Consider the following 7,500-nt stretch of genomic DNA (forward strand, 5'->3'; position numbering starts at 1 on the left):
TTGTACACGCATGCGCGCGCATGCTCAATCTGTCACTGCGTGTGTGACACTTGTGCCCTGTGTTCACAAATTAGTTGTGAATTCCACAGCAACACTCCAGCCAGAATGGAGCCTAACCTGGATACACTCCTGCCAAGCAGGGAGGCAGGGGATGAAGATCCCAGACAGAAAAAAAAGGATAAACAACAATGATGGAGAGATTGTGAAGCAGACAGAGAGAGTCTAGAACCTTCTCACCTCCCTCTCTCTCTCTCTCTCTCTCTCTCTCTCTCTCTCTGTTGCGTCCACCAGAGATTTACTGAGACATGGAAACATCGCGGGAAGTCTGAAGGGATTCAGTCCCACACTTACTGGAGACGGCAGCCGTAGGCCAGAGAATCAGAACCAGTTACGTGTGCCAGTGCAGGGCCCAGGTCAGCTGGCCAACAGCACGCATTCAGACTGATGTTCACACGTTCTCTCTCGAGGTAACATTTCATGATTTGGTGACACAGTGAAATAGCGAAGTGCTATAGCAGTGTAGAATGTATTTATTTATTTGTTATGTCTCTTGGAAATTTCAGTTTCTTATGGTGCTAGACCAGTCATTCTGGAGCTGGAAGGTGCAAGTCATTCTCTCTCTCTCCCTCTCTCTCTCTCTCTCTCTCATTCTCTCTATCTCTCATTCTCTCTCTGGTACAAATGTGATGTGGTCCTGTACAATTTCTCACTCTGTGATCCCCAAGGCTCCTGTATGTCTGTGTGTGTGTTTGTGTGTTTGTGTGTGTGTGTGTGTGTGTGTGTGTGTGTGTGTGTGTGTGTGTGTGTGTGTGTGTGTGTGTGTGTGTGTGTGTGTGGTTTTAGTTATCCAATATTGAGTGTGACTCTGGGTGACCTCCTGTTTGGGGAATATTGCCCACTTACACCATTAAGCCTCAGGTAATCCGTCCATGTTCCTGCTAGTCCTCCTACCCTTTCAGAGGGATATGAAAAGCTACTTTTCACTCTGTTAGCATCACTTCTGTGTGTGTGTGTGTGTGTGTGTGTGTGTGTGTGTGTGTGTGTGTGTGTGTGTGTGTGTGTGTGTGTGTGTGTGTGTGTGCGCGTGTGCGTGTGTTAAAAATGAGAGCACATTAATAGCAGAGAAGGCTCTCTGAACAGCAGACATTACTCTTTCTCTGGCAGTCCAGTTACATAAGGACAGCAGTGCATGTAGCAATCTGGTCCCACCCTGATAAAGTCCCACCCTGCTAGTGTCCCACCCTGATAAAGTCCCACCCTGCTAGTGTCCCACCCTGATAGAGTCCCACCCTGCTAGTGTCCCACCCTGATAGAGTCCCACCCTGATAGTGTCCCACCCTGCTAGAGTCCCACCCTGCTAGTGTCCCACCCTGATAGTGTCCCACGCTGATAGTGTCCCACCCTGATAGTGTCCCACACTGATAAAGTCCCACCCTGATAGTGTCCCACGCTGATAAAGTCCCACCCTGATAGTGTCCCACCCTAATAGTGACTCAGACTGAGTTTCCCACCCTAATAGAGTCCCACCCTGATAGTGTCCCACCCTGAGAGTCCCACCCTGATAGTGTTCCACCCTGATAGTGTCCCACGCTGATAAAGTCCCACCCTGATAGTGTCCCACCCTAATAGTGACTCAGACTGATAGTTTCCCACCCTGATAGAGTCCCACCCTGATAGTGTCCTACCCTGATAAAGTCCCACCCTGCTAGTGTCCCACCCTGATAGAGTCCCACCCTGATAGTGTTCCACCCTGATAGTGTCCCACCCTGTTAGTGTCTCAGCGTGATAGTGTCCCACCCTGATAGAGTCCCACCCTGATAGAGTCCCACCCTTTTAGACTCCAGCTCACCCCCTCCCTGTTGAAATAGGCCTCTCAGTACTCAACGATACATGCTGTGTGCCAGAGTGACTTTCAAATGGCCACTGTTTCCAAAGTGAGGGTTGGCCACACGCATGAACCTGAATGTCCACTTCAAACACTTCAAACAAAATGAAATCAAAAACTGGAAACCATGTCATTCACTTTTCTAGACTTGGGCAGTGCCCCCATCATAAGCCTGAGTGGCTCCATTATAAACCTCAGTGCCCCCATCACAAGCTCACGTAATACAAGATCCATTGGTCAAAACACAGTATTAGTGTTCATGTTCAGACTTTTCGTTACAGTAAAATTGAAACATCCATTATTTTGGCTCTGAACTGGATGTCATGCCTGTATAAAAGGCAGAAAAAAACATGCAAGAATCGATATCCATGCTGGAAGCAGCGGGACTGTGCTTTGAAAGCAGAAAGCACCACACCGGTATAAATTTGTGTTTTGGTTGTGGGAAATATTATGAGATAAATCTCAGTGACATTCTGCTCTGCCCTGTGCTTTTTATTAGAGCCCGTGTAAAGATGACGGATATGGAGTCGCTTACCTGTATGACAGATTGAAGGACCAGGTATGGAACGACAGAGGAGAGAGGAGAAAAACCTAGATGGAGGTTTGTACAGTACACACGCATGATACCAATACCAGCATGCACGTGGGCCTGACCAAACACAGTGTGTAGTCCACAAAAATGTGTAAATGTAGGAATAAGAGAAAGAACTGGAACAAAACACTGAACTGAAAACACACACACACACACTTCTTTTCATAGATGATCAAATAGTCATACATAGATCAGTAAAACATGTTTTATATGTTATATATTTTATACAACTCTCTGTAATAATCGGGAGTAAAAAGAATTTTCAGACTCTAAAGCTGAACTCTAATCTCAACCCCAGGAATTCGCAAATGTATCTTGCAGTTCAAAAAAATTAAACATTAAACAACTTTTACTCTGTGAGGAGCATTTTGGCAGGTAATCCAGACTTTACCTGCTTCCTACAGAGGCAGGACTGTAGTGGTGGATACCAGTCACTCCAATACATAATGCCTCTCTTAGTGAATTATGCATTACTGGAACTACTATAAACATTAACCATGTACAGTTTCAGACACTCCTAAAACACACAACATCGGCAAAATCTCAAACCTGTGCACACACACACACACAAACACACACACACACACACACAAACGCACACACACACACACACACACACAAGTGCGCGCGCACACACACACAACACACACATACACATACAACACCCGCACGCGCACGCACACACACACGCAAACACACACAATACACGCGCACACACACAGACACATACACACACACACAAATACACAGACACATATACATACACACACATATACATACACATCTTCCACCCCACAATGCAGAACACGTCAGATCAGAGTTCTGAAACACCAGTGTGTGCACCCACACACACACCTACACACCAACCCACCCACCCACTCACACACACACCTACACCAACCCACCCACATACACCCACACACACACACACCCATACACACACACACACACACACACACACAGACTATGGTCTCAAACATTACTGTGCGCCAGCACAGCCTGGTTTTCCCATGAGTATTTGCTGCTGCCACATGGCCCTGCAGATAACACCTCGTGATTATGACACACACAAATGCATGCACACACACGCACACACACACGCACACACACACACACACACACACACACACACACACACACAAAGAACAACAACAGGCAACAACAGTGGATGAATGAATGCCAGCAGGAATAGTGAGTCAGCTTTCGGTAGTGTGACTCTTACCATCACAGTGTCTGAGAATAGTCAGTAATGGACACCGTGTGGAAGGTGTTTAATGGACAGTTAGGCTTTCTGATGGCAGCTTCTTTAATGATGTCTTACACACGGATGACCAGGTCTCTGGGTAAGGAGAGGGAGAGAGAGAACTAGAGAGAGAGAGAGAGTCACAGAAAGAGACAGATCTGCAGTAAGTGATCGTCCTCTGGTGTTTTATATTCTGGATGAAGAGTCTGGAATCTGGGATAGAATGTATCTGTTAGTGGAGTGTATTGGCCACAGATGGTGAGGAGTTTTTAAGAGAGAGTGAGAGAGAGAGAAAGAGAGTGAGAGAGACAGAGAGAGAAACAGAGACCGATATAAATAGAGAGGGGATAGAAGCAGAGAGAGAGAGAGAGAAAGGGTGCATTGCATAGAGGAATTTGAGGTCTTATGGCTATATCACTCACACAAACACACACACACACACACACACACACACACACACTCTCTCTCTCTCTCTCTCTCTCTCAAAGGTAGAAAAATCAATGAACTGTAGTGTTAGCGTTATGCTAGTGTCAGGGGGTCTGACAACTGTAATCGTGGGAACAGGGTCAAAGGTGCAGTGTGTATGGCAGACGCTATGAGTGACAGATGGCAGTAGCTGCTAACAGGCTAACATGGGAATTACAGAGCAGGGGCTTAATCTGAGCCATACCTCAAAACTTGGTCTTAATCTGAGCCATGCCACAAAACATGGTCTTAATCTGAGTCATGCCTCAAAACATGGTCTTAATCTGAGTCATGCCACAAAACATGGTCTTAATCTGAGTCATGCCTCAAAACATGGTCTTAATCTGAGCAATGCCTCAAAACATGGTCTTAATCTGAGTCATGCCACAAAACATGGTCTTAATCTGAGCCATGCCTCAAAACATGGTCTTAATCTGAGCAATGCCTCAAAACATGGTCTTAATCTGAGTCATGCCTCAAAACATGGTCTTAATCTGAGTCATGCCTCAAAACATGGTCTTAATCTGAGCAATGCCTCAGAGCTGCCTGCACACACACACAGAAGAAGGAAACACGTCCTCGTGTGACATCACGTAGCGTTCAAATGACAGCACTGATCAACTGTACCAGTGTTCACCTTGAGAACTAGAGCTGTAGAGTAGCATAGGAGACTGGACCAGCCGCCACTGTTGAAAGGAGATCCTGGACACGTATCGGCCAGTCAAAGCGAATGTTACAGTAGAGAAAAATAGATCAGAGTGTGTTTGGAGTTTACCGGTGTGTTCAGAGTTTACTAGTGTAGTTAGAGTATTCCAGTGTGTTCAGAGATTTCCAGTGTGTTCAGAATCTTTCAGTGTGCTCAGAGAGTAGAGGAGCACCAGCCTGTTCCCTGCACTGCTTCACAAACCAAACTCCATCCTACATGTGAGTCTCTCCCACCTGCTCATGGAGTCTTTGGTGAGCAGACAGCAATGGAATACATGGCACACGGAGTGGAAGACGAGCTAAGAACTGCAAAGACAGAAGTAAATGTGAAACAGTGGCGAGAGAGAGAGAGAGAGAGAGAGAGAGAGAGAGAGAGAGAGAGAGAGAGAGAGAGAGAGACATATTGCACACATTTCTAATGGAGCAGGCTGTGTTCTTGTCTGTATACGTAGGTCATAACGCCAGGTGATATCAACCTGTCCAGAGCACAATGTTCCATATGCTTGTATGCACGTGGCAGCTTAGTATGGACTTTCTTCTCGGCCGAATACGCTTACTGTATACAAAACACACACACACACACACACACACACACACACACACACACACACACATATACATGAGCATGCACACCTTATAACACATAAATCAATGTTAGGTGACTCATAATTGCTGCACAGAAGCATTAGCAGGTCAGTACTGCGTGTTTTAGAAAGCTTATAAACTGAAACGCTCCCCACAAACGTCTCAGACTGAGATGCCATGCTAACGACACACACATGAAACCCATCTGCCATGTCCGAGTGTAAGTCGTTCAACCGTGGAATGTCCACCGTATGCCGAGTGCACGTTTCTGATTGGCTACTGCCATCCATCAGCGCTGCTTTGTATCTGTGTGGCAGGCGGCCCCGCCCTGCCTGTTGTCGTGGCGACCTGAAGGTGACGGACAATTTGATGAATGGCCCCTACAGCTGCTCCTTTCACAAGGCTGCCGACACCCCATGGAATTGTGGGTACTGGTAAATGTCACTGCACAAGCATGCATGCAAAGACTTAAACTCTAAAGAAGAGACTTATTTTCATGTCTTAAATTCACTCACTCACACACACACACACACACACACACACACACTCTCTCTTTCCCTCTCTCTCTCTCTCTCACACACACACACTCACTTTAAAAATGGAATCCACTGGTTGACAGCCCACAGATCTATTTAAGCAGCATTTTACTTCCTTAGAAAAGTTGTTTCTGCATGCTAATATAGTGTGTATGTGTGTGTGTGTGTGTGTGTGTGTGTGTGTGTGTGTGTGTGTGTGTGTGTGTGTGTGTGTGTGTGTGTGTGTGTGTGTGTGTGCGTGTGTGCTGCAGCACGAAGACACCCCAAGTTTTGTTTTCTGTTGAACAAAGATAGCCATGAAACAAAATGCATTCCAAGCTATCGCATGCAATTTACGTAACTGCACACCAATCACTCAAAATCACAAACCTTTCTCTCACCCGCATAGCGGTGAGTGACACCGGTGGGCTGTCGGGGAGTAGCTCGCGTCCGAGGCCACGGTAAAGAGCTGTGTCTCTCAATTACACACACACACAGAGCAATCCGCACACACTGAGCGATCCACACACACACTGAGAGATCCACACACACACTGAGTGATCCACCCACACACACTGAGTGAGCCACACACACTGGTCACCCGGTCCTGTAGGATCTAGACCCCCACAACACAATGTCACCTCCCACCTGAGATAGCTAGCGGGGAAGGCAAATCCCTGAGGAAATATGTGGCTATGCTAAACAATACAGATGAAACAGAAAGCTAATTTTTAAAAATCTACAATCATATTAAGACTGTGATCCACCGGTCAGGTTCTGATACTACAGTGATGAAGAGTTTAGAACAGGTCCTGCCACAGTCTGTCCTGTCCTGTCCTGTGCTGGACATGGTGGTTTCTCCACAGAGACACTACAGGACAGAGACGCTGCAGGAACCAGGAGCTGTTTGAGGGCAGTGGTAGCTCAATGGTTAAGGTGCTTGACTAGTAATCAGAAGGTTGTCATTTCAAGCCCCAGCACAGCCAGGTTGCCACTGTTGGCCCCTGAACAAGGCCCTTAACCCTCAATTGCTCAAGTTGTGTTCAGTCAGAATTGTAAGTTGCTTTGGATAAAAAGCGTCAGCTAATTGCCGTAAATGCTTGAGGAGAGCAGCGTTAGGACAGCCTCCTTCATGCACGCCGTCCCAGAACAAACGCCACTGCTAAGCAAACATCAATTCTGTCTCATACACAAATGGATGCGCACAAACGCATTTACACGCACACACACATCTACACATGCACACACAGGCTGTGAGGTCTAAAGAAAATAGACAGTAATGGAAAGGCAATCAGACCACCATGAGAAGAAAAACTGCAACAGCAAGAAGAAAAATAACATATTAAGAGTCTAGACACGCGCGCGCTAGACTCACACATGTGCTAGACTCACACATGTGCTAGACTCTCACATGCGCTAGACACACACACACGCTAGCCTTGACTGTCAGCCTCCTAAACACACCCACAGCCATAAAGCAGGAGAGAGTTTATTAGTTCTGTGTATGTGG

The 7,500-nt window shown here is 46.5% G+C and overlaps 1 protein-coding gene and 1 long non-coding RNA gene across 9 annotated transcripts in view; one reads left to right on the plus strand and one right to left on the minus strand.

Annotated features, from left to right (window-relative positions):
- The window catches only part of spock1 (SPARC (osteonectin), cwcv and kazal like domains proteoglycan 1), a 183,893-nt gene that overhangs the window by 143,179 nt on the left and 33,214 nt on the right, over window positions 1-7,500 (minus strand). The window lies entirely within an intron of this gene.
- The window catches only part of LOC113575611, an 18,297-nt gene continuing 10,891 nt past the window's right edge, over window positions 95-7,500 (plus strand). Inside the window, exons 1-3 of the long non-coding RNA XR_003410434.2 lie at window positions 95-467; window positions 2,385-2,486; window positions 5,793-5,899. This is a non-coding gene — a long non-coding RNA (uncharacterized LOC113575611). The remainder of the gene's footprint in view (window positions 468-2,384; window positions 2,487-5,792; window positions 5,900-7,500) is intronic.

This window comes from Electrophorus electricus, chromosome 2, assembly GCF_013358815.1.
Source record: "Electrophorus electricus isolate fEleEle1 chromosome 2, fEleEle1.pri, whole genome shotgun sequence".
Lineage (NCBI taxonomy): Eukaryota > Metazoa > Chordata > Actinopteri > Gymnotiformes > Gymnotidae > Electrophorus > Electrophorus electricus.